Source organism: Bufo gargarizans, chromosome 4, assembly GCF_014858855.1.
Source record: "Bufo gargarizans isolate SCDJY-AF-19 chromosome 4, ASM1485885v1, whole genome shotgun sequence".
Lineage (NCBI taxonomy): Eukaryota > Metazoa > Chordata > Amphibia > Anura > Bufonidae > Bufo > Bufo gargarizans.
This window is the reverse complement of record NC_058083.1, coordinates 176,167,024-176,194,621: the sequence shown is the minus strand read 5'-3', so window position 1 is coordinate 176,194,621 and position 27,598 is coordinate 176,167,024. Positions and strand designations below refer to the sequence as shown.

Here is a 27,598-nt window from a genome sequence, read left to right as displayed (position 1 = left end):
ACCGCAGCATGTTAAGGTTTGCTCTCCGGAATGAGAACGGAATGCATTTTGGAGCACCAAAATGAGACTTTTTAAAACTGAAATGCGCCATTTCAGCCAATCCCGCCAGACCACAGTTGTGACTTTTGAAACATATTTGCGACATTTCCAGTGGTAAATTATGACTTTTGTCTCAGACTCGTGGACGTTTTTTTTTGTCATTGTTTTGTTTTTGTTGAATGTCAATTTACTGACAAAACCCAGTTTTTTTTAGCTCATTTCTATTAGATAAAACGCATCCTGCTTTAATACTTACCTGTCACTTGTTCCCACGACGAGTTTGTTTTTCCATTTCATAAATGCAACTTTTTGACAAAAAGTCGCATCTTTATGCCATAAATGCAACTTTTTACACAAAACACCACCACATAAGCTGGCTTGATTGTCCGCAAAAATTTGAGCCATTTCTGCCACTAAGAGGATGATAGATGAGGCGTAATATGCGCCAATTTCATAGCTCCGCCTACTTTGACATTTATAACTAATTTCTGGCGTGATGCATTCTTTATGGTGAAAATTCTGGAGAAATAAATTTGATATATTTGATGCAAATTAAAACGCCATTCTTTCTGGTGCATTTTACGCCATAATTCTGGCACAACATGCTTAATAAGTTTTTTCCCGTAGACTTCAATGTAGTTACTAAAATACACCGAAAATCTGCACCATAAATGCACAATAAATAGTCCAGATTTATGTGTGATTTTTTTTTTCAGGTTTTCATGCTGTTTTTGATTTTACCATACAAATGCACGCAGGCAGGCTTAGTGTATGACCGCACTGCAGGGCTGTAATTAGTGTTGAGCGAATCAAGCTTCAGATCATAGATCCAAAGTTGATTCATCAAAAACCGTTGATGTTAATGCTGTTTCCGTACAGCATTAAAATATATGGGCTCCATGAGACATCGGTGAATGACTTCGTTATTCATATCTGCGCATTCAATAACATTTTAAAACAGGAATTCAAAGTTGGGTTTGGTACCAAGGTACCAGCCAGTACCAAAGCTGACTTCAGATTCCTGTTTTAAAATGTTGTTAAATGCGCAGATATGAATATCAAAGTCTCAGGCAAAGTTTTACTTCATGGAGCCCATACATTTTACTGCTGTACATGGAAACTGCATTACAAACAAAGGGGTTCATCTGTCAACCTGAAATACGCCTATATTAGACTGTTGCACCACAATTTACGACTTTTCCCTCTCACGCCAGGTCTAAAATTGTGGGTGTGGGCGGGAAAGGGGATAGGCCGCAGGCCTGTTTTAGATGTAGAAAATGGGCTCAATGTAAGACAGCTTGGAAGCTGGCTGACGTTTTTTAACAAATCGACTTCAGACCTATGATCTGATGCTGGATTCGCTGAAGCCTAGTTGTAATCCAGTCAGGTTGCGGCCAGCTGTGGTAAAAAAAAACTGCAAGGTCAATTTAGGTATATTTCACTAATGAAGACCACCCTGTAAAGGACGTCTGAATTCTTAATGGCCGCATGGTATTGAAGCCAATTGGTCGTGCGGTTCTTGGCGGCAGTTGGCCGCAACCTGAACAGATTGTGACCACGTCGTGTGGTCGTACCGTTAGTCTGGGATCACACACAGCTTTTTGTGGCAGCTTTTGGAGCCAAAGTCAGAAGTGGTTTGGAAGGGAATGAGAAATATAAAGGAAGGACTTCTACTTCTCCTTCCTGCTGAGTCCACTTTTGGCTGTGACGCAAAAAGCTTCATCAAAAGCTGCAATGAAAAGCTGTGCGTAACTCCACTCTTAGGCCCCATTCACACACCAGCCTCGGGACCAAAATAAAAGAACCTGTCCAACTATTTCCAGGATACCTTATCCTAGTGAAGGATCTACTCCTGGCCATGGGTAGCAATCTGCTGCTGTATAAAATCTGAGGGGCTATTGACACGTCTTCCTTCCATACACTTGAATGCAGGCCCCATTTACAGTTACAGACACACACATTTTTGCTTTAATTCTGCCCCATGTGAATAAGCCCCTAGACTGCGCTTGTCTGTATGTGGTATAACAATGCATTCATTTATGCAATTCACCAGTGTATTGTAGGTCAATCACAAGTCTATCTAAAAACTAAATGTAGGTGATTTATTTTTTATTCTGACCCCAATTTCCTATTTGCTGGAAATAACTGGTGATTATAGCCTATGCGCCATACGGGGGCGTAGCTATAGGGGGTGCAGAGGTAGCAGCCAAGGAGACTGAGGGGCCCAAAGACCCTTGTGCCACATAAGACACTGGCATTATAGAAAGTGCATACTGGTCAATTTACACCTCTGGCTGGAGGGAAGGGGTTAGGTTAAGAATTTGGCATGAGGGGGGCCTTTTCAATGTTTGCCTCAGGCAGCAGGAAGGCTACGCGCTCCCCTGCCCCTGGCCACAAAGCACTGAGGGACGGGGGCCCAAGCTGAACTCTTGCACCAGGGCCCATGAGTCTTTAGCTACGCCCCTGGCGCCATGCATACCATATATTTCTTTACTGTGTCTACTCATTAAACTTGGGACTACAGAGAATTGAGATAAGTGCCACCATTTTCCACCAAACATCTAATTTCAGCAGCGTTCAGTATAGATGACCATTTACTGTACTAGATAGGAAAAAATCCCAGCTCTCCTTGGGCTGCTTTTTTGCAGTGATGCTGCGTGCTTCCCCTCATCACCACCGGGGGCGCATGTGCACTAGTTTTAGAGCAGGCAGCGCACTAAAGTTCCAACCTGTGTGAGAGGAAAACAGGGCTCTCTCCTGCTGGAAAGCGGAGGGGACGGGATCCGGAGGAGAACCAGGAAAATCCCCGCTTCACTGAGCACTGCCGCCAGACCTGGGAGCCGGGAGCCCGGGCCAGTACTCCGCCGAGAGCAGCCGCCTTCGCCGGGCTGAAGACACTGACAGCCATGGATAAGCCCCCGTCCACACACATACGCTGCGCCTGAATGTCTCCGCTCTGTGGCTGGGGCTTCCAGGGAGTCGTGGCGCCCAGATGATGCTGATACTGGAGAAGACGGGGCAGAGTGAGGGAGGCTGCAGGAGACGGAGCGGGGCTTCTCCCTGAGCTCGGAGGCATGAAGCCGGCGCCTTCACACTGCGGAGCCGCGGCTGCAGGAGCTGGTAAATACTCCTCACACCCGGGGACCGTCTCAGGGGCTGGGAGGGGGCGACGAGCAGCAGGGCCCCCCTCAACTTTCCACAGTCTTTGGGGGAAGCATTGGTCCATGTCCTAGAACAACATGGATTAGTTTCCATATTCTGGCTAGTAACAGAGATCATTTATAGATGTGCCTGTCTCTGTCTACAGCACCTATCTGTCTAATCTGCTATCTAGCTGTCTATCTAATCTGCTATCGATCTATTTATCAGCTATCTGCTATCTGTTATCTATCTATTTATCATCTATTATCTATCTATACATCTATTTATCATCTATCTGATAGATAGATATATAATCTTATTTATTTATGAAATCGGTCTATCTTTCTCATATCTTTCTATATCCTATCTATTATTTATCTATCTCTACATCTATCTATCTATCTATCTCATATCTATCTATCTATCATCTCTATCTCTACATCTATCTATCTATCTATCTATCTCATATCTATCTATCTATCATCTCTATCTCTACATCTATCTATCTCATATCTACCTATCATCTATCTATCTCTACATCTATCTATCTCTACATCTATCTATGTATCTATCTATCTCATATCTATCATCTCTATCTCTACATCTATCTATCTCATATCTACCTATCATCTATCTATCTCTACATCTATCTATCTATCTCTACATCTATCTATCTCTACATCTATCTATCTCTACATCTATCTATGTATCTATCTATCTCATATCTATCATCTCTATCTCTACATCTATCTATCTCATATCTACCTATCATCTATCTATCTCTACATCTATCTATCTATCTCTACATCTATCTATCTCTACATCTATCTATCTCTACATCTATCTATCTATCTATCTATCTATCTATCTATCTATCTCTACATCTATATATCTCACTACCTATCTCCATCTGTAACCATCCATCCCTAAGTCCATACATTGATATCAAAGATAAGACATTTACAGTTATTTCGGAGCCTTTTTTATGTTTTTTTTTTTATGGCATGCATGGAAAAGTGTTAACCCTTTGAAAGCCATGGCGCTCAGTGGACTTGCAGGTTGAGCAGTGAAAGGGTCGGTGTTTTTGGCAGTGGTATTCTCCATTCAAAGTCTATTTACTATGACATTTGCGCCATTTCAGTGTAAGGCTGTATAAAATCTATGTACACGGTACAGGCAGAGGCAGATAGTGGTAGATGGCTGTTTGGCCCAGTTTTGCTGCTGAAGGTTCCTCGGTATTTTTAGGACCATTTGCTTAGGATGATTCCCCCCTCCCACCTCTGAAATGAAAAGAATTATAAATCAGTTGGATCTATCCTTGTATCTCTACAGCCATTTTTTATTATTATTTTTTTGCCTTGGTCAGACTCACTCTTGAAATAACAATAAAAGAGGTTTATCAGCTTTTATTTTATTTTATGGAGATTTATAGATATATGACACTGTAAGGTCTCCTGTAGAAATGGTGCTGTACTGTGTGTTGCAGTGATTGCATTTCATATAAAGAACATGAGATACATGGAATGTGTCGATATTAAAACTAATTAGCAATCTTTTCGACTGATTTTATGCTTCATGTAAAACCAGTTTGTGAAAGAAGCTATCTTTAGTGTAAAATCCCCAGCCGCAGATGCATAGAAAAGCTGCACGCTTCTTTGTTTGGATGATATTTAGTCCTTTGCAATAAAAAGCTTGTACGCAATGACCGCAGACTATAATGTCAATCAGCCCTTCCATGCTAATTAGACACTTTCCTGTCACTATTTATATTCCCTTTAAGTTGATGCTTTGGAAATCTGCCCATTAAAGGGGATCTCTGGGAATTTAGAAAAAGAAAATACTTAAATATTATAATACTTTATTGTGAATATATTCCCAAATACCTTTCAATATTTATAATGGCTCTTTTTTTTTAGGGAGCATTCATCAGGAGAAAAAAATGGCCACAGTCCTATTAATACACACAAAACCTGTCCTAATCACACAGCAGGACAAGTGACTTCCGAACATTGAGGTAAAGAGCTGCCTTGTCCTTCTCTCCTACTTGTCAGGGATTATGATCCTGAATACAGATGATAAGAACTTTAGCTGAATCTCTGTAGAAATGGAGTTCATGAGGAGACATGAAGTACAGAGAGGACAGACTGTGGGTAATGCAGAGTGCATCCAAGAGCTGCTGCACATTATCCACATCACCCCCACCCTCCTCTCTGTACTTCATGCCTCCCCATGAACACCATTTCTACAGAGATTTAGCTGAAGATCACATTCAACTCTATTCAGGTTCTTAGAAGAAGACGAAGCAGCTCTTTGGCTCACTGCTCTGAAGTAACTTGTCCCCCTGTGTGATTAGGACAGGTTTTGTGTGTACTAATAGGACAGCGGCCATTTTGTTTCTCCTAATGATTGCTCTCTAGACAAAACAAGCCATAATAACTAATGAAATGTATTTAGGAATATATTTAAAATAAAGTAATATTTAAATATTTTTATTTTCCCAATTCCCGGAGAACCCCTTTTAAGAAACACTGGGCTGTTTCAGATTTAACCATGTGTTATGAGTGACAATGGACATTTCGTGTGCAAACATGGGCTGTGTGTGCATAGTCTGCGTTCTTTAACCTACATCTTAAGACTTTTCTTAAGTGTAAGACGCCCATTGTATTAAGCCAAGCCATATCAATTAAACTGGGGCACGATGCCTGTGCCAGACAGTGTGCTGTAAATACCTTTGTGGAAAGCTGCATTGAAGGAGGTGAAGTTTACATTAATTTTTAAATAGGTGGATGCCATTGTAATAAGTCCTTAAAATTCATTGACCTCATCTCTCCCAGTCTGGAGAGGATGACTTAAACATAACATATTTCTCACAGTTGAACTCCAGCAACCTCCTGTCATCCAGATTACGTTCTTAAGTTACATTTTTAATGCTCTCTACATGCTCATTAGCCGACTGTATCTGAGGCTGTGGCTCTGCCTTGTTAAAATGTTAAGATCAATAAACAGCAGAGGCAAAAATAAAAATCCAAGATTTCTTGTAGGTATACTGGAAAGATAAGATATAGACATATCTTATTTTCTTTATCTAGTAATGTGCTCGTAGAGAAGGATCCAACAAAATAAGATCTTACATCCTCGGCAATGACGTCTAGGTGATTATAGATTCAGGGTGGGTAATTGCGCTTTAATGCACACATAGTACATGTGATGAAATAATAAATACCATCCATCAAGCTTGGCAGAGTGCACTGTCATGTTCATAAAACAATAGTGAGGAACCCTTCCAAGCAGTTTATATGACGGTTTATCTTTCATGGAGCATTTCTGATTGCCTTCCCTTGTTGTATTTATGGACTCGTGTAATGATGTTTTATTCCTAGGCCAACAAAATTGTGTAGGATGAAGAGTGTCCTCCATAAGCTTAACCCTTAAGGGATATTCCTATTGACTACTCTTGGTGACTAAGTGTATATATCCACCAGAACACCCAGTCTCCTGCTTCTTGTATCAGTCTCTCCTGGAACAGGTTGGGCCTGCTCCCAAGTTAGCAGCACAAGCAGTAGGTCAACTTATATTAAATAGAGACAGAAGGGAAAATCGTAACCGATGATGTCATGTAAATACAGGCTATCGGGGAGAAATTCTATTAAAACTGGTGTAAAGGAAAACTGGCTTAGTTGCCTATGGTAACCAATGGGATTCCACCTTTTATATTACAGTGGAGCTCTGAAAAATGAAAGGTGTAATCTGATTGGTTGCTATGGGCAACTAAGCCACTTTTCCTTTACACTAGTTTTGATAAATCTCCCCTATGTTCTCATTCCAGACACATTTCACTGTCCAAAAATGTGTGTTTTATATGGGTGTTAGCAGGACTCGTTGCTGGTTTTGTCTCCACACTTTGCAGCATGAGGTTGTTTTCACCAGTAGTTCCAGGTTGTCTTAATTGACAAAGAGCATGACATGAGTAGATGCTGGATTTTTTAAGATATAGCACTTTCTTGAAGAAATTTCTAAAATGAGGCAAACATTGATCTGCTGGGGATACTGGTATTTGTATAGTCTGTTGTAGTCTTGCAGGCTATGCTGCCTCTAATCACTGCTTTCTAGGTACTGATAATCTGAGGTAGTACATTTTAGGGTGGCCAAAAACTTTAGATCAGGGATCAGCAACCTTTAGCACTCCAGTTGTGGTGAAACTACATCTCCCAGCATGCTGGGAGTTGTAGTTTCACCACATCTGGAGTGCTGAAGGTTACTGACCCCTGCTTTAGATGAATGTTTGCTGACCCAATTGATTTCAGCTGGACTGGTCAACCATCTAATGTATATGGGGGCCTTCCTGCTCTTCACCAATGGCAGAGGTCATGGAAGAAGAGGTTTATGTGTCTTGTAGTGGCTTGAGATGCCCATACACCTTCAACAACTTTTCCACCCAACATCTGTGTAATAATTGTGGAGGGGGAGTAGGCTGCCCTTTAGATCAGGGATCAGCAAACTTCGGCACTTCAACTGTGGTGAAACTATGACTCCCAGCATGCACACTTGCTTAGCTGTTTTTAGAACTCTCATAGAAGGAAATGGCGCATGCTGGGAGTTGTAGTTTCACCACATCAGGAGTGCCGAAGGTTGCTGACTGCTGCTTTAGATGAATGTGTACTAAACCCATTGATTTCAGCATGGCTGGTCAACCATCTATTGTGTGTGGGGGGCCTTCCCGGTCTTCACCAACGGCAGAGGTCATGGAAGAAGTGGCTTCTGTGTCTTGTAGTGGCTTAAGATGCCCATACACATTCAACAGCTTTTCGACCCAACTTCTGTGCAATAAATTGGGAGGGGGAGTAAGCCGGTCCCTGATAACAAAAGGATTAGACATTGAAATCTTAACATCATAAAATCTTTTGCTCAACAGAGAGTCAGGAGGCCTCAGTACAGTACATATAAGAGTGTGGACTATTACTGCTTAAATTCTCAGGTTCAGCCAACCTTTTTGCTTATGTATATATAGGTCTTGTCCCTTCTCCCTATTCAACCCACATACTCAAATGGCTGCCTGTGTATGGCCAGCCCTAAGATTCATCTGTGAGTTCAGGAATTGGATATGTTTGTGATGTTTTTAGCTACCGTGAAGAAACGCGGAGTTAGACTGTGTGTGGTAATGTTAGATCATAGAGCATCAATAATCTGTAATAATGGAGTGGCTGGATGATCCTGTCATTCTTTAGTCTTTTTAGGCTAGTTTAATAATACTGTATGTTCCCACTCAGTCTTATGGAATTCAAGCTCTTAGTGCTTAGATCCCCAAATGTATTTTGGGTCTAATTTGGACAAATCAGCTCTCAAATTTGAATTATTCTGAATACATTTGGTCCCAATCCAAAGTGCCCTGATTGCTTTTTGATGGCAGATGCCTTCTTTTTTTGTCTTCTAAACTATAAAATGGTGGTTAATATTTTGAGCTATTTGTGCATGAGGAATCATAACATCTTTTTTGATTTTCCAAAATCAGAATTCTTTTGGAATACAATTTGCTCATCTTATGTGTGGTCAAAACAAAACAAAAAAACTGGATACTACTGAGAAACATATAGGGACTGATACTGTTTTATGCATTAATTGCCTGATGTGTTTGTATCAGTTGTAAGCAAAAATCACATTTTGAAAAAAATAAATTGCAAATACATCCAATGTGATTGCTATTGTAGAAAAAAAAAGAAAAATACCATGTCTAGTACAGTTTCACAAATGATTCCATAAGTCATTTGTGTCAATAACAATAGAAGATAGTTGTGCCATTTCTCATGAGGTTGAGTGGGTCTTTTGGGTGTATGTATGCCTATGGTGCAGAACTCCATATTTTGTACATGTTTGAACTAGACTAGAATTATCTGTGCAATCACCAAAGCTGTGTAAACAATATTGAAGAATATGGTTTATATATATATATATATATTAGCAGAAGGACCCGGCTTCACACGAGTATATTTTATCTATTTTTATTTAATGTTTCTGTGTGTTGTTAAAAGATATCAACAGTATCCCCCATAACAGTGACCTCTACAGCACCCTGCCCTTTTGACAGTGAACTCCACAGTTCCCCACCCCTTAACACTGATCCCCACAGTGCCCCGCCACTTTAAAATGGGACCTCCACAGCAGCCCATCCCCTTAACTTTGACCTTCACAGCAGCCTGCCCCTTTAAAAGTGAGTTTCAGAGCACCCTACTCCCTTGACAGTGACCGCCTCAGGGCTCCGCCCCCTTATCCGTGGCCTCCATGGTATTCCGCTGCCTTAACAGTGACCTCCCAGTAACCTGCTGCCTTAACAGTGACCTCAACAGAATTTGCCCCTTTACTAGTGGCCCCTGCCCCCTTAACAGTGACCTCCACAGTGTCCGCCCCTTTAACAGTGACCTCCACAGTGACCTGTCCCTTTAACAGTAACATCCACCTCTCATCAGAACATGAGACATTTTACCATTTCATGAAAAACAAAAGTTAACTCATTTAGAATTTGATGGCAGTTATGCATCTGAAAAAAGATGGGACAGGGCCATGTCTACCATTGTGTAGCACCCCTCCCTATTTTAACAACAGTCTGTAAACACCTGGGAAGTGAGGAGACCAAATGCTGGAGTTTTGGGAACGGAATGTTATCTCATTCTTGTTTGATGCAGGATTGTAGCTGAACAACAATCCTGGGTCTTCTTTGCCAGATTTTTCATTTCATAATACGGCAAATGTTTTCTATTGGTGATAGGTCTGGACTGCAGACAGGCCAGTTCTGCACCAGAACTCTTCTGTGAAGCCATGCTGTGGTGTTGGATGAAGTGTGTGGTTTAGCAAAGCTTTCCCTGAAAGAGATGATGACCGGGTGGAGCATATATTGTTCTAAAACCTCTATATGCTGTTCAGCATTGATAGTGCCTTTCCGGATATGTTAGCTGCCCACACCATAGGCACTAATACAACCCGCTACCATCGGAGATGTTGGCTTTTGAACTGTGTGCTGATAACAAGCTGGATGGTCCCTCCCATATTGAATCCACAGCATTTGTGGTTTCAAAAAAGAATTTCACATTCTGATTCTTCTGACTACAGAACAGCTTTAAATGTTGCCTCAGTCCTTTTTAAATGTGCTTTGGCCTAGAGAAGACGGTGGTGTTTCTGGATCATGTTGACATAATTCTTGTTTGCATGATACAGCTTTAACTTGCATTTCTGTATTGTACTGCAAACTGTGCTTGCAGCCAATAATTTCTGGAAGTGTTCCTGGGCCCATACAGTGATTGTTCCACAATTTTTAGAAGCAGTTTTTTGCAGATTTGGCGAACCTCTGCCCTTCTTTGCGTCTGAGAGACTCTGCCTTACTAACATGCTCTTTTTATATGTAGTTGTGACTTGGTAGCAAATTGCTCCTCTAACAGTTTTTTTTTTATTAGAACCACTTACTTTTCCAGCCTTTTGACTTCCCTGCTCTAGATACGTTAAGATGCATTTCTACCATTAAGTCCTAATTTATTTATTTTTTCATGAAATGGTAAAATGTCTGTCAGCATCTAACATGTGTTTTAGGTTTTATTGGGAATAAAATATGGTTCTGTGAGATTTGAAAATCATTGAATTCTGTTTTTATTTAAATTTATTAAGATTTTACACGGTGTCTTAACTTTTTTTGGGATTGGGGTTGTATTTTACAGTAATATTTTTTTATTGTAATGTAGATACTATATGGACAAAGGTATTGGGACACCTGTACATCACACCTATAGGAAATTTTAGGATGTAACATTCTAAATCCATAGTGATTAATTTGGAGTTGGTCCCCTTTTGCAGCTAAAAATGTTTTTTTTGTAATGTGTCTGCAGGAATTTTTGCTCATTTATCTAGAAGAGCATTTATGAGTTCAGACACTGATGGATGAGAGGACCTAGATCGCATTCTCCATTCTAGTTCATCCCAAAGGTGTTTGATGAACTAGAACACCAGACTCATCCAACTATGACTTTATAGTCCTTGTTTTGTGCACTGGGGTACAGACTTGCTGGAACATAATAAGGCCTTCCTCAAACTGTTCCCAAAAAGTGTAAAGTATACAATTGTCCAAAATGTCTTGGTATGCTGAATCATTAAGATTTCTCTTCACTAGAAATAATGACGTAGACCAACCCCTGAAAAACAATAATTGTCTTTCCGCCACCAAACTTTACATTTCACTCAATGCAGTCAGGCAGGTAGACTTCTCCTGGCATTCACCAAACTCAGACCCATCCATCCAGATAGAGAAGTTTGATTCATCACTCCACAGAACACATTTCCACTGCTTTCCACTGCTCCAGAGTCCAGTAGTTGCATGCTTTAAACCATTCCATCTGATGCTTGGCATTGTGGTTGGTGATGAAAGACATCCATGCAACTTGTCACACTTGCAAGGCCACGCCATGAAGCTCCTGGCACAGATTTTTGTGCTGATGTTAGTGCCAGATGAGGTTTATTACTCTGTTGAGTCAGCAGAGTGTTGGAGTCTTCTATGCTCAGAGTTTTCAAATCACATTTAAACTCATGTTAAATAAACAGCTTACGGCACATCAAAGGGATCTCAATCAGTCAGGAGAAGGGTACAATTAGATATACATAACACAGTCAAGAAGTGGATGGTGGAGGCAGCACTATGCTTTGGGGATGTTTTTCTTCATCTAGAGATGGGGGTTTAGCCAAGGTGGAGGTTACAGATATACGTCGATTTTGGCACAAAACCTTCAGGCCTCTGCTAAAAAGCTGAAGGTGAAGTGGAATTTTACAAAGCACACCTTCACATCAACAAAAGAGTGGCTTCACTAGAAGAAAGTCAAAGTTTTGGAATGACCCAACCAGCTTCCAGACCTGAATCAAATTCTATAGGTTGACCACAGATTTGGAGCGCTTTTGCAAGAAATAGTGGGCAAAGATTGCCATCCCTGAACATTCAAACGCTATTTAACTTAACCACTTTCTAGAGCAGCTGGTGGCTGGAAGACAAGGTGGCACGGCCAGGTGCCCACAGGTCTGGGTTTAAGTGGGACATTTTCTATGGCTCACCCGTGACTTTCCCTTCCCCTTTCTCATTTTTACTTCTTAGGGTGTTCCATGTCGTTCCATGTTATTTCATGCTAGTGGTTATTGGTTAGTTGTGTATTGTGTACCGTTCCCTTTTTATCATTATGTTTCAGCTGTTATTTTTGATTATTTTATATATGCTCGTATATGTGCTCAAATATGTGAACTGTATGGAATACATCTTTCAACTTTTTATATGGTGCATTCTCTACTGGGTCTCTTGCTCTCGCAATGATCGAGTGAATGTCTTTCCAAAAATTACTGAATAAATAATTGATTAAAAAAATACTAAAATAAAATTTACATAATAATAAAGCCCCATATATGACTAAAAAGAGGATCAACAATTAATTACATAACCATATGGACCAAAAAAAAAAAAAAACATTATCAAAGACGCATGTACTGAAAAAATTGAAAATGCACCTGATCATAAAAAGGGAAAGGGGGATGAATAAACTGCCTGGTTCTTGAAATGGTTAGCATAATGTTGAAATCTGAAAATAAGTCAGGCAGCCACCTCTGCTAGTGTTTCAGCAAACTTTAGTATAATCTATAGTCTCCATCATCATTTGGAAAATGGCTGGATGCACCACAGTGCTGCGATATTGGTATTATATTGCACTTAGCAGAATCTATGGTGTCACGAATAGTAGAATATATCTCTGATGATATGTTTAGGTTAGCCACAGCATCAATCATGGAATAAGCTGCACATCTTTATCCGAATGCAGCCAAGAGGCATGATCTTATCTAGCATTATCTCTAAGTACCAATGCTTTATATGCTCATTCATAGCAACCCGAGATCTGCAGTGTTAGTGCACAGAATGTCATTTGTGAGTGACTGTAGGACGGCAGCATATATATGAAATATGTATGTACGGTGATGTCATAAAGAAGCGTAAAGCATTGTGCTTTGTGGTTGTGTGTCAGAAGCGGAGCATTATGCAATCATCTAAAACAAAATCTAGCATTAAATCATAAGTAATCATTTTTGTCTGGTTGACAGGAGCCTAGCTGTATAACATCCTTTGTGCCTGAAATCAGCTTACTGCTAGATGGCATTATGTGCAGCAGTATAAAGTAGGAAACGTAGATGACATTGCTTTCACTTACGTTATTTGTCTGACATAAGACCTTCAATGGTATAAAGACTTTTTCACCTGTATAGAACGCATACTGTAAATTGTAGTGTTCCATAATTTATGGATTAACATGTAAAAAGAATTGGATTCACACAGCCAGGCTCCAGCCCAAAGATTACATTTCTGACAAAAATATAGTAAAGTACTAAAAGCCTTCGGTTAAAAATAAATCCCATATGACATTGTTTCTGCACTATGCCCCCGCACCTTGAGCTGTTGCAGGTTGTATAGTAAATTACAAATTTGGACAGGGGAAGGAGCTGATTGAGTACAACACTTTGCCAAACTGAGTCATGGTCTTAGAGCTCTATGCCTTAAGCCTGGTCACCTAGGACAATCCCTTCAAAGCGTCTCTTTATGTATATTTATGTATCATGCCACTGTTACCTATGGACCAATGTCTCTCTTTAAGTTCAAGGGCCATAAAGCAGTTCTCAAATAATGTGTTTTAAAATGGATTTACACCAAAATTTTGGGTGTAAAATAATAAAAGGAATACTATCGTAGGAATCCCCAACACTCTCATTCCTACATGTCCCAGGTTCCTCGCTGGTCTCTGTACTTGTTGCAGCAAATGACTGGCTGTAGCGGATTACCAATGTGGCCAGTGATTGGCTGTAGCATTCACAATATCAAAAGGCACTTTCCTGAAATATTGCTGGTCACCTGAGTATTACATGCTTTCTGTAAATGTGACTTTGGTTAGCCAAGAAGTTGGCCACTGAAAGTCTTCTCCCAAGGTGGAGTCATCTTCACCACTCTGATGCTGTCGAGTCAGCAAGAGCAGTGTCAGAGTGGCACTTTTCCGATATGTTGTGAGGTCCAGCTAAATGTGAGCATACTACGTGTTCTCACAAAATCACGTTGAACTGCCACTGTACGTGCTGATTGGACAGCATCAGAGTGATGAAGATAAATCCACCTTAGGAGAAGGCTACTGGTGCCTAACCAAGCCAGAAATATAGGGGGCCATACCACCAGAATGGGTGGACAATGGGCAGTAGCAGAAATGAACTGGAATATTCATGTTCTCACATGTCAACATTCAGTTTGATTTCCATGTTTCTAGTGTGTCACAGGACCCTCTGGGGCCATTCATTGGCTGCAGTGGCATACATTACCCTCTAAAACTAGATATTTATACATGGGATGGAGAACGTCAGGGGCAGTGGGGGACCAAAGGAGCCGGAACCCAGCAGAGGGGAGCAGGTAAGTAAGCTTCCCTCTGCAGGTCTGGAAATGTGTATGTGTGTGTGTGTGTGTGTGTGTGTGTGTGTGTGGGGGGGGGGGGGGCAATATCAGTTTATTATTCAATTAATAGGCTTCAATTGCTGAAACTGGAATACCCCTTTAAGTTTTTGGTACTTATTACATGCAGAACATGTCACTGTGTATTTGTTATTTTGCAGTATGCATTCAGTTGTAATACTCCCACTTTTCACAATTTATACTACCAACAATGCCCAACAGGATATTCAACCACCATTGCCAACATACCTCTATATCACCAGGGAGTGATGTCCTTACCCAGGAGAAGAACTTTTATTGATATGCAAATCTGTTTTTAAAGTATCCAATTGGGCAGACTTTCCTTTCAAACGTGTCCAAGCTTGCCTCTTCTACACTTTTGCAATGAAATCTTCTCTGAAAATCCACACAAACAATTTACATGCTGTGGATTTCAAAGTCCGCACAGCAGGTCAATTTCCACACAGAACATTTTTGCACCATGTAGAGGAGGATATGAAAGTCTCATCTACATAGCTGGTATTGTACTACTGCAGAATTTGCCATACGGAAAGTCCGCACCTAATACGCACTGTGTGCATGCGGCCTTAAACAATAGGTCATTTTCTCATGCAGTCCCTTTAAGAATTCTACATTGTCACACATTATCACTGAAAGCACATATACAGCCACCTTGTGCATACAGTTTCCAGATGAACTTGTGTTCCTCAGGTCTTTGCACTTCAGCCAATTTTCATTTTTGTTGACAATCCTAAAAAAAAAAAATTGCTACTGAAGAAGCAAATTAGTACAAAAAATAATTTCATTCACTTTTCCCTAGATGTTAAAATAATACTAAAATACTAAGTAATATAAACTTCCAAAGTTGATACTAAAAGTACATAAAACCTTGCTAAAGTGTAAATGTACTGCAACGTAGAGACCTGAAGACTGTTTTCATAACTAGACCCTCCAAGTAACTCGGCAATTGAAATGGTAGTCCAGACAACCTCTTATTTGCCAGTATGTTTAGACAACTGTTGGCTATGTAAACTGAAGCTGGTTGTTAGAGTACCAATAAAACATGATATTTAACAGTTTCTACGTTGTTCATATTTGCTTTGGAGGTTCCCAAAATAGCACAGCTTGCTGCACTATTTTGTCCAGTAAAATGACAAGTCCCATGACAAAAACCCAGTGGCCCCCATTATAGTCAGTATACGTCACTCAAGTGTTTATTATTATTTTTTTTTCATTGTTCAGCTCCTATAACAGAGCCGAATAATAAAAAACGACACAGATGTGAAAGAAGCCTTTGAATCCTTCTACTTGGTGTTCAAGTAGAAGCAGCTTTTCTGAGGCAGCAAGGTAACCTCTAAGCAACTGTGAAGGTGGCCATACACATTAGATGGAAGTTAGTTGATGGTTGGACAGGAGTTGAACAAACAACTGGCAAACATTCTTTTCACTGACACGGCCATGCACATTTTAGTCCATATTAGCCGTTACAGTTGTTTAGTCTGGCCATACACGCGTAATGAAACCGAGCACTGGGTGAAAGATATTTCTGAGAACATTGTTTCAAAGAAAGATCTTTATCAGATGAAAATATTAAACACGCCCGACTTTTTAAATGATAATGCTCCATCATCTATCATCAATAGCTTGTTGTTAAAATTCAACAGATGAGCGTTCATTTAGTTGAAATGTGAGTTATGATTGACTTTAGACTAATGTTTATGGCCACCTTTAGGCCTTTCTTACATTAGCTAATGTTAATGTTCAGGAGTCCACCATCAGGAGTCCATTGAACTGGTTATGGAAAAAATAACCATTTTATAAAGATCTTTAGTGGGGGCTTTTATGGGGCAAAAAAATATATATTTTTGCTCCCTTTCTAAATTGCATTATGCTCTGGATGTAGCGTTTTCCCAGATGTTTTCCCACGGATTTCTCTAAAGAAATAAAAAGTCTAAGGAAATAACAAGAAAAAACATTGTGTGACTAAAAATAGTCTTCCTAACAAACCTCATTCAGATATATGGGATAGTTGCAGAAATTTGCCATGTGTGAACATGCCTTCTCAGGGATCAGGAATTGTTTTTTAGCCATTTAACCCTTTGGTTTTTCCTAGAGGTCTCAATTACTTGTATGTGCAGTTGTGAAATATTATTTGTCCATAATATATCTACAAAATCATAACTTGTACCCTCCTTTTTACTCAGGCTCTAAAGCTGAGGAATAAATACATATTATCCATGGTAAATCTTTTTATGGCATTTGTTTGCATGTAACATTATCTGTTTCATCAAAAAGAGGAAATTGCCGATTCGAGCTTCTCAGCAAACCAGACATTTTATCTGTTCAAACTGTAGTTATTGCTTCCGATTATTGGAAGCAATACAGATAGTCACATCAGAAACCGTGCATTATAATGTATAATGTGCATGACATTTTATCTCTATTCTGTAGTCACTGATAATGCATAAAGGGTGTAGTATTAATAAGTTGATGGATGTTTTCAAAAAACCCACATCACAGTTAAGAAAAATGCATACAATGACGAGCAAAAGGATAACAATGTTTTGAACTTTTGACTTTCAGGCTCCATATCTCACCATATCTACAGCTTCAAACGTGAGACTTCCATCATTTTATAGACAATCATTTTGGCTGTATAAAAAATATGACTTGCAACTATTTAGCATATGATTAGTTATGCAGATTCTTGTCATGTAAACTGCATTGTTACTGTTTTGCTTCTGGTGGTGGAACAATCTTTTTCTTTTTGTATACCACAAATTACAACCTGTTCTCACATTCCCTAATAACTCAGTGTGTTATTAGGTTGATTCCCAAGCGAAAGGTTAGTAGCACAAATCCAGGAGCAGCCATGAAGAAGATTTCCCAAGAAAAGAAAAACGGCATCATCCAGCTCATAGATACCGGTATCTCGGCCAATAAAATTGCCAAACTGCATCATGTGAGTGCCATGTCAGTTGGAAGAATACAAAATTAAGTCTGTCCTTCCATTCCAAAGCCAAGAGGTGGACGTCCAGGCAAAATATTGAAGTCAACAAGTTGGCTCATCACAAGGTCTATCAGTTCTGGCGTGACAAACACGGCACTGGAGGTGGTCGTGTGCTTCGTAATAGTGAGATCACAGATGTCAATGCAAGCACTGTGCGACACGCATTACACAAGTCTGGAATTTTGGCCCATAAAAAGGTGAAGAAGCCTCAACTTCAATATTGTCATAAGAAGCGTTTTTTCGAGTTTGCAAAAAGTACAAACAGTGGAGAGTAGAAGATTGGAAACGGGTGATTTGGAGTGATGAGATGAAAGTCAATAGACTGGGCTCTGATGGGTGCAAATGGGTTTTAGAAAATAACAAGGGAAAATGCGGATCGAGAAATTGAAAGAACAGTCAAGTTCGTGGAGGAAGCCTGATGATATAGGGTTGTTTCACAGCCGAAGGTGTTGGATACTTCACCAGGATGGATGGTGGGCTCAATGCTGAGCTGTATGTGAGTATCCTATAAGACTAGTTACTTCGTAGACTTGAGTACTATGGGTATGAAAAAAAACCATAGTGTTCCAGCAGGACAAAGACCCGAAGCATATGTCGAGATTGGCGAATAAATGGTTCAATGACAATGAAGTAGAGGTGTTGGATTGGCCCCACAATCCCCAGACCTCAATGCAATCGAACACTTGAGTTGAAAAAAAAGCTGTATTCGTACCCAGGTGAGTCGAGCATTATATGTTTGGAAAGTGTAGAAGAGATCTGGGAACAGATTTTGGTTGAGACATGCTTGTATCTGATCAAGAGCATGCCTAGAAGGATTCAGGCAGTGTTGAAAGCCAAAGGTGGATTTACAAAATACTAATAAAATAATAAAAATAAAAATTTAGAATTTTTATGAGCAAAAGAGTAGCAATGCAGTTACATGACAAGAATCTGCATAACTATGAAAATGCTATATAGTTTCACGTCCAATTTATGTATAAGTTAGCTAAGATGATTGTCTATAGAATGATGGTAGTCTCACGTTTGAAGCTGTAGATATGGTGAAATATGGAGCCTGAAAGTCAAAAGTTCAAAAAATTGTTACCCTTTTGCTCGTCAGTGTATGACAATCCCATCCTTACACCTACTTATGCAATTTCTTAGATGCATGGCTATGACTAGGGAAACTTTTCCTCATAATTTCTGGTGAGTTACTCACCGGAAACATCATCATCTGTCATGGAGCTATAAGTGCTTTAGCATTTTTAAGATTTTTTTTTAAATCTTTTCTCTTACATGCATATATCTTGTTTTACTTCTATAGTAAATCTTTGACCTCTCACATTTGACCACCATCTTTGTCTGTAAAATATTTAAAGCTGTTTATTTATGGGCTGTTAATGTCAAGTGGATTGGACAAAGGGGTTGAAGTATATACACTTAAATTATTAGTTGTTTTTTTTATTTCTTCACCTTAAAGGGTTGTCCTTAGGCCATCAATATCAGAATGGAATGGAAGGGTCCAAAACCCATTGAGCAGTTGTTTAGGAGTAGCTGCATTGCCAAATCCACAGCTAAGTCCATTATATAGTGGATGAAGCTAGGTATCACTAAACATAATGAATGGGTCTATCTAGTGCTGGGGCTGGTACAAGGGCCGAAGTCTTCCTAGGCTAAGTGTTCTTGGCAAAGTGTTCTGCAGTTAAACATGGTAGTTAGACAGGGCAGGAGACTATACTACATTTTATACAATATAAATGTTGACTTGTTTATTACAATCATATAATGTATGATTTTGTTTGTGCAGAACTGAACATGATTGTAAAGTGCTGTGGAACATGGTGCTATTTAAATTAAGATTTTAATTATGTTTCTTATTTCTGATGCCAGAGCTACTCAAGAACAGCTGATTACAGTTCAGAGAGACAGCCCGCACCAATCTGAAATTGACATCCTATCCTGAGGATAAGTCATCAATATCATAATACTAAACAACTCCTTTAAGAGGTTGTTCAGATTCCTTAAAGATTTCAATAAATTAGGTAAATCTTGTCTAGTCTCCTACAGAGCATAATAGTGCACTTGTCTTCACTTCAGTCTCCATGCTTCCAACTGCACTCCATTGTTTCCAACCCGAACTTACCATAGTGCTAAGATCAGGCAAAAATGGGGACACCTGCTATACCCTTCCCTGGGATAAAACCTCTGCCACCACATCTTTTTTTTCATCCCTTTGCTGCTTTCTCCTAATGTTTCCTCCCACAAAGCCCCAATATAACAAGCAGTGGACTTAACCTACCCTTCCTGTGAATCAAGATGGATCTGACATCACGACCATTGGTCCGGTGATTCTGATGGAGGGCATCATGAGAGGCATATTCGTGACATCAGAGGAAATTCAAGGCACAATCACATGACCACTCTGCCTATATCCTGAGTGAGACAGAAAAAGTAGCACTACATTAGTAGGACTGGCAGGGGAAGCAAGGGGAAGGGAAACATTTATACCCAGATAATCCCTTTAAGGTTTGCAATAATGAGCTTTCTATATATATATATATATATATATATATATATATATATGGTACATGTAGACCCAATATATTCTATATCCACCTGAAGTCTAACATTTCTATAAATTTACCTCCTACATCCCATCTCCAATAAACAATAATAATGTTATACCCAAAGGAGCAGGTAAGAAGGTCAGGAAGGTTAGAGATGAAATGGTTCTTTAAAAGTGCAGGATGGACATAAGAAATAAATGTACTGTATTACACACAAGCCATATCTATTTTATAAGTGTGCTTTTTGTACACCCTGCCTTTGTACACAGGGAGAACATACAAACTCCATGCATATGTTGTCCTTGGTCACACTTGAGCTTAGAACCCTAGCAGTGCTAACCACTGAGCCACATGTACCTACCTTGTATGAATCCGATCCTTTTTTGGCATTTAACAGGTTCTGTACGGGGCAGGCTATCTACTTTATTTCTTCTGTGACACCAAATGAGTCTGTCATAGTAATTTATGTATAACCAAGGCAATCTTCAAGACTTGTCTTTTTCATCGATTGAATGATTGGCTAATTGATTAGTATATTGACTGGATTGACAGAAGTAACCTTGCCTACAAAGTGAAAAAGGAAAATTTATGCTCCAAAAAATGCAGGAAAGACATCTAGGCAATAGGTCAAAAACATATTTTTTCCCTTAAAAAGGCCAACGTTTCCCATGGCATGACAACTATAATATTGTTTATCCAATTTGTTAATCACTCTATTTCAAATATGCAGCTACTGTACAAGCTATGTTCTTGCTAATGAAAACATATGTGATTCTTCCATTCTTCGCAGCATATCACAGACAGCACAAACCCATGTGTTTATTGCAGCAATGCTAACTATAGGCTTTATCCTTTCATGCACTACAAGCAGTCACTTTGTTTCAGCCAGTCAGTGAGCTTCTGGGAGCAACAGAGTTGCCTTTACACCTAGAGGCTCAGCTCTCTCTACAACTGCCGCGTCCTCTGCACTTTAATTAACAGGGCCCGGCAGTGAAAATATCATAATGCCTGGCCCTGTCAATCAAAGTGAAGAAGGCGCAGCAGTTGCAGAGAGCTCAGCTCTAGGTGTAATGGCAATACCCCTGTTGCTCCGTGAGGCTCATTTACATATATTAAAACAAAATTGTTCTCAACAATGCAGACACATATGAACATGGGACCAACACAGATGTCTTCAGCTGCCAAGTGCACATGCAACAGGTCAGCCAGTTTCATAGGTGCAAAACTGCTGACAGATAACATTTACCAGTTTCCTCTTTACCTGATTTCTGCTCTTCTCCATTATGTGAAAGCTTTGGTAATTGACTCTAGCTTAGATGCACTGTCTATTGGGACTCTGATGTATTCTATAATGTACCTCATCGCATACAAGAAAAAAAAGTGACTTTAGTTCACACACATCTAAACAAACAATGTTACTACGAACGCTTATTCACAATAATCTGCCCGTGTAAATGTGCTACCTTATGAATGTGCAAAACGCTTATTCTTCAGGTGAAATTATCTTTCATGAGTAGCACATTCAGTCTTCGTCTCTGGGCAGTAGATTGTGCTGTGTAAACCACAATCTGCTGCCTAGAAACAATGAATCTGTATGAGGACGAGAGAATGCAGTAGCCATCACTTGTCCCCATACAGAGGAATGATTGCTGCGTATAAAATGCATCTTTTCTGCTCCACTTACAAGCAGGCAGTTATCGGGAAGGAACGGTCCCTTCCCGTCAGGGGCTGGGGGTCAGATCTGAGGCTGATTGGGCTGGAGTGGTACGATCTAAGGTTACATTCACATGTCCGCAAAATGGGTCCACATCCGTTCCGCAATTTTGCGGAACAGGTGCGGACCTATTCATTTTCAACGGGGCCAGAATGTGCTGTCCACATCCGCATTTGCGGATCCGCACTTCCAATCTGCAAAAAAATAGAACATGCTGGGGGGTCTTATGGGAGGCTAATGGAGGTTGAGGGGTCTGATCTGAGGCTGATGGAGCTTGGGGGTCTGATCTGAGGTCTGATGAAGAATGGGGATCTGATTTTGGGGTCTGCTCTGAGATCTGATGGGAAAAAAAAATATTCTTATTTGTCTTATAGTCCGGTGTGTCTTATATTCTGAAAAATACGGTAAGTCATCAATGTCAGATCAGTGTGGGTCATTCACCCAGCACTACCATTGAATTGCAGCCAGTTTTGGAAACTATACAGTGGATGGAAGGCTTTGTCCACCATGTAGTTTCCAGTGCTGGTGTATTGCAGTTCAACTCTCTTTCACTTGAATGAGAGGTGAGCTGCAGTACCCTGGCACAGCCACTGAACAGTGGATGGAACCTTGCTCTTCCAGTTCTATCCACAGTATGGTTTCTAGCACCAGATGCTACCTGAAATAGCTGATTGGTAGGGAAGTGGGGTGTAAGACCCCCACCTATCTGATATTGATAACTTATTCTGAGAATTGGTCATCATCAACATCTAAGTACCTGTAAAACACTTTTAAAGATACATAAATAATACAGCCCTAATTACTAATCTTCAGACACTGGCTAATTTCACCTCGGGGCTCCTATATAGCTTCAATTTAGCTCTGATTTCTATGCAGAACCAGATTTGTAATGTGATTATGTGACTGGGCTCCCCAATCAAAAATTAGGGATCAGAGAAATGATCAACTAAATTTAGAATTAAAAAAAAACTTATCCTACATACAAATAAAATATTTTATTAATATATGTTAAAAATTGGACAAAAACACAGAAATATAGTGGCAAATCTGGGGGAGCTGCTCAACCCCTAACACTGTAGCGTGTTTTTCATTGGGGGGGCAGCCACACCGCATGTGGACCGCAGCAAACGACTATCCCCAGCAAAAAATTTTTTGCATACGGTGGAGGTTGTCGGCGCGGTCCACATGCACCACAAAGGCATCCTACACAAAAGGGAGCATTGTGCGGATGAAAATATAATCATACAAATCACAGAAGAAATGCACCAAACGGATATGCCACTGACTATACTGGCTAGTCATAAATGCAGATATTAAAAGCTGAGACTTTTGCCAATATATTCCTGTCAGGAAGATATCGGAGCCCAACATGCACCACGTCACGGTTCTCAGCATGGCAAGGGGTCCTACCACTAAGCTACCTATGGTGTGAACACGGTCTGAAGGTGATGAAATCCAGCTCACAGCCAAGCTTCCACACAACCGCCTAGCAGGACAACTAGTGCAATGTGAACAAAGCCAGACTATAAGCCACACCCATATCAGACCATGTGATGGAGGTTACCAGGTGCAAAGGAGAGTGTTTGAATGCCAGGTAAAGGCATATACACTACATATAAAACAAGACAAAAACACAGAAATATAGTGGCAAATCTGGGGGAGCTGCTCAACCCCTAACACTGTAGCGTGTTTTTCATTGGGGGAGCAGCCCCACCGCATGTGGACCGCAGCAAACGACTATCCCCAGCAAAAAAATTTTTGCATACGGTGGAGGATGTCGGCGCGGTCCACATGCACCACAAAGGCATCCTACCCAAAAGGGAGCATTGTGCGGATGAAAATATAATCATATAAATCACAGAAGAAATGCACCAAACGGATATGCCACTGACTATACTAGCTAGTCATAAATGCAGATATTAAAAGCTGAGACTTTTGCCAATATATTCCTGTCAGGAATGTGGTGCATGTTGGGCTCCGATATCTTCCTGACAGGAATATATTGGCAAAAGTCTCAGCTTTTAATATCTGCATTTATGACTAGCCAGTATAGTCAGTGGCATATCCGTTTGGTGCATTTCTTCTGTGATTTATATGTTAAAAATTGGAACAATAATGACAGGTACAAATAATGACATGTTGCTTACATTTGACATGGGAATACTCTGATATGACCATATGTTGCCTCCTCGTATGTCTCATAGCAATATTAAATTATTTGGCCCTTTAAGCAACATCAGGATTGCTTAAAGAAAAAGTAGTACAGCTCAGTAAAGTTACTAGCTTATATTTAGTACAGACAAGCCACACGTTACTGGCTGAGCCCACAACAGAAGTGTGTTAGATATACCTTAAAATAGGTTCCTTCTATTGATGAGACGCAGCAACGCATAATTAATACAACAATCAAGTTCACAGAAAATGAGAAAATGTCAAACAACTGAAAGAATTCTAATAACTCCATTATGGAAGTTTGATGAAGACCTGGGAGCTAATGTAGAACACCACATTACCAGTAGGCCTAATGAGCTGCATTGAATTCACCTCAAGTTAATCTACTTTAGATGTAATTTAGAGCACCTACCGATATCATTTAATATATTGATGTCCTGAAGCAATCTAACTAATTAATAGTAAAGCATCAAAGTACAAACAGATGCTGAATAATTAACTCACAATAATACTTTTACAGATACTTTTTTGGTGAAGTCAAGAACTTAATTTAAATTATGAAATTAACTCCATTAATAGTTTTGATAGAAAATCACAGTTTTTAAACTAAAGTGATATGTGTCCTGCACTTCTCAATGACAATAAATGGTATTTAGGGCTCTCTCTCCAAAATTAAATGAATTGACCTATCATCCAAGGTGACCTGATATCAAAAATCCTAGCTGCTACATGACATGGCACATCCCATGGTCCATTCGAAGCAAGGTGACATGTAATAGAAGAAGAAAGAAAACTCGCTAGCTTCACTCTTTAAAGGGGCTTTCCGAGTGTTTTGTACTGATAATCTATCCTCGTGATAGGTCGTCAATATCCGATTGGTGGGATAGTTCTACTGATTTGTCAAGACTAGGGATGAGCGAATCGACTTTAGATCCGAAGTAGATTTGCATAAAACTTTGCTATAATACTGTGCGGAGCGGGAACTCCGTAATTAGAGTGTATTGGCTCAGATGAGCCAAAGTTAATATTTCGCAAAGTCTTGCAAGACTTTGTTTAATAACTTCGTAAATTAATTTTTACTGTAAAAAACCTTGACACCGAAGTCGGTGCAGTAATAACTGCAATTAAACATTTGCAGTAATTGTTAATTAGTTCTGCACATCCACTTGGAGGAATTTTAGCCAATGTACAAAACAGCTTCAACTGTGGTATGTTGGTAGGTTTTCTCCCATGAACTTCTTGCTTCAGGTCCTTCCACAACATTTGTATTGAATTAAGGTCAGGACTTGGGCATTCCAAAACTTTTTCTTACTCTTCTTTAACCATTCTTTGGTAGAAGGACTTGTGTACTTAGGGTTGCTATCTTGCTGCATGACTAACATTCTCAGATTCAGCTCATAGACAGATATCCTGATATTTTCCTTTAGAATTTGATGGAGTTCAGAATTCATTGTTCTGTAAATGATGGAAGGCTGTCCTGGTCCTGATGCAGCAAAACATGCCCACATTTCTTTCTTCCCAGAATTCCAGAGGAGCTCTCTTCCCAAGGAGAGACAGTACCCCCCGAATCCCAAATTATGATACTACCACCACAGTGTTTCACAGATGGGATGAGGGTTTGGTGCTGTAACGGTGTTGTTCTTTCTTCAAATATAATTTTATTTAAATCTAAAAGTTATATCCATCCACAAAACATTGTTCTAATAGCTTTCTAGCTTATCCAGGTGATCTTTAACAAATTGCAGACAGACAGCTATGTTCTTTTTGGAGAGCAGTGGCTTTCTCCTTGCAATCTTGTCATGCACACCATTGTTGTTCAGTGTCCTCCTTTTAGTGAACTTCTGAACATTAACATTATCTAATGATAGAAATGCCTTTAGTGGTTTAGAAGTTACATTAAGTTCCTTTGTGGCCTTGTGGATGATTACAAACTTTGCACTTGGTGTGATTTTTGTTGTTATACAACTCCTAAGGATGGCAATAATAGTCTTCAGTTTCTCCCATTTGTACATAATCTGGATGGTGGAGTCCAAACTCTTTAGACAGATTGACAACAGCTGATTCTAATTTTACCTTCAAATCTAAAGATTCACATATTCACATGTGATGATGATGATGATGATTATTAGTATTATTTAGTAAAGTGCCATTCATTCCATGGTGCTGTACATATAGAGGGGTGAACATAAAAAATATACAATTGCAATAAGCATGAACAAGACAAGTTACAAAGTGGTACAAAAGGAGAGAGGACCCTGGTCGCGACAGCTTACAACCTACAGATGTGATGTTGGACCATTTTCCTCAATAAATACATGACCAAGTGTAGTATTTTGACTCATGTGTTTGATTTGACTATTGTTATCTACTTTTAAGAAAAATCTGATGTAGTTTTACGTCAAATTTATGCAGAAATATAGAAAATTCTGAAGGTTTCACAAACTTGCAAGCATCACTATGTATACAAGTACATACACTGAGCAAAAGGATAACAGTGTTTTGAACTTCTGGTTTTTAAGGCGCCATATCTCACTATCCACTACAGCTTTAAACGTGAGACTACCATCATTTTATAGAAAATCATACATAAATTGGACCTGTAACTATTTAGCATGTTAGTTATGCAGATGTAACTGTATTGTAACTGTTTTGCTCCTAAAGTTCAAAATTTACATTTTTATTATTTTGTTAGTATTTTGTAAATTCACCTTTGGCTTTCAACACTGCCTGAATGCCTCAATCAGATTCAAGCATGTCTCGACTGAAATCTGTTCCCAGGTCTCTTCTACATGTTACGCTTCTTATGACCATATTGAAGTTGAGGCTTAACCTTTTTTTGGGCACCATTCCAGACTTGTGTAATGCGCATTGCACGGTGCTTGCATGCACGTCTGTAATCTCACTATTACGAAGTAGCATACGAGCCTCATTCACTTCTATGTTTATTACACCAGAACCGATAGACCTTGTGATGAGCCGACTTCGATATGACTGTGATATTTTACTTGGATGTCCACCTCTTGGCTTTGGAATGGATGGACAGACTTAGTTTTGTATTCTTTCAACTGTTATGGAACTCACATGATGCAGTTTGGCAATTTTCTTGGCCGAGATACCACTATCGATGAGCTGGATGATGCTCTTTTCTTGGGAAATCTTCATGGCTGCTCCTGGATTTGTACCAGTGACATTTAAGCTTGGGAATCAACCTAATAACACAATGACCCTGAAAGTTCAAAACATTGTTACCCTTTTGCTCGTCAGTGTAGACAACAATATAATAATAATCATTATAGGAGATAAATGCGCAAATTTCTATAATGATTTAGGTCCAATTCAACTGAATCGACCATCATATTAGATTTGAACCTGAATTGATATAGCCTGAATCGAAAGTGCTTTAGTTGCCCTGAAACATTGTGGGTGACATTCTAGTTTTCTCTTTTTATATATCTCTCTCCAAAATTCCCCTTGAATTGAATCAC

At 39.6% G+C, this 27,598-nt stretch overlaps 1 protein-coding gene across 1 annotated transcript in view; it reads left to right on the top strand.

The window, feature by feature from the left end:
• The first annotated feature begins 2,813 nt into the window (after positions 1 to 2,813).
• NLGN1 (neuroligin 1) overlaps positions 2,814 to 27,598 on the top strand; it is a 541,429-nt gene continuing 516,644 nt past the window's right edge. Inside the window, exon 1 of the mRNA XM_044289824.1 lies at positions 2,814 to 3,159. The gene's annotated coding sequence lies outside the window, so the exon portion shown is untranslated. The remainder of the gene's footprint in view (positions 3,160 to 27,598) is intronic.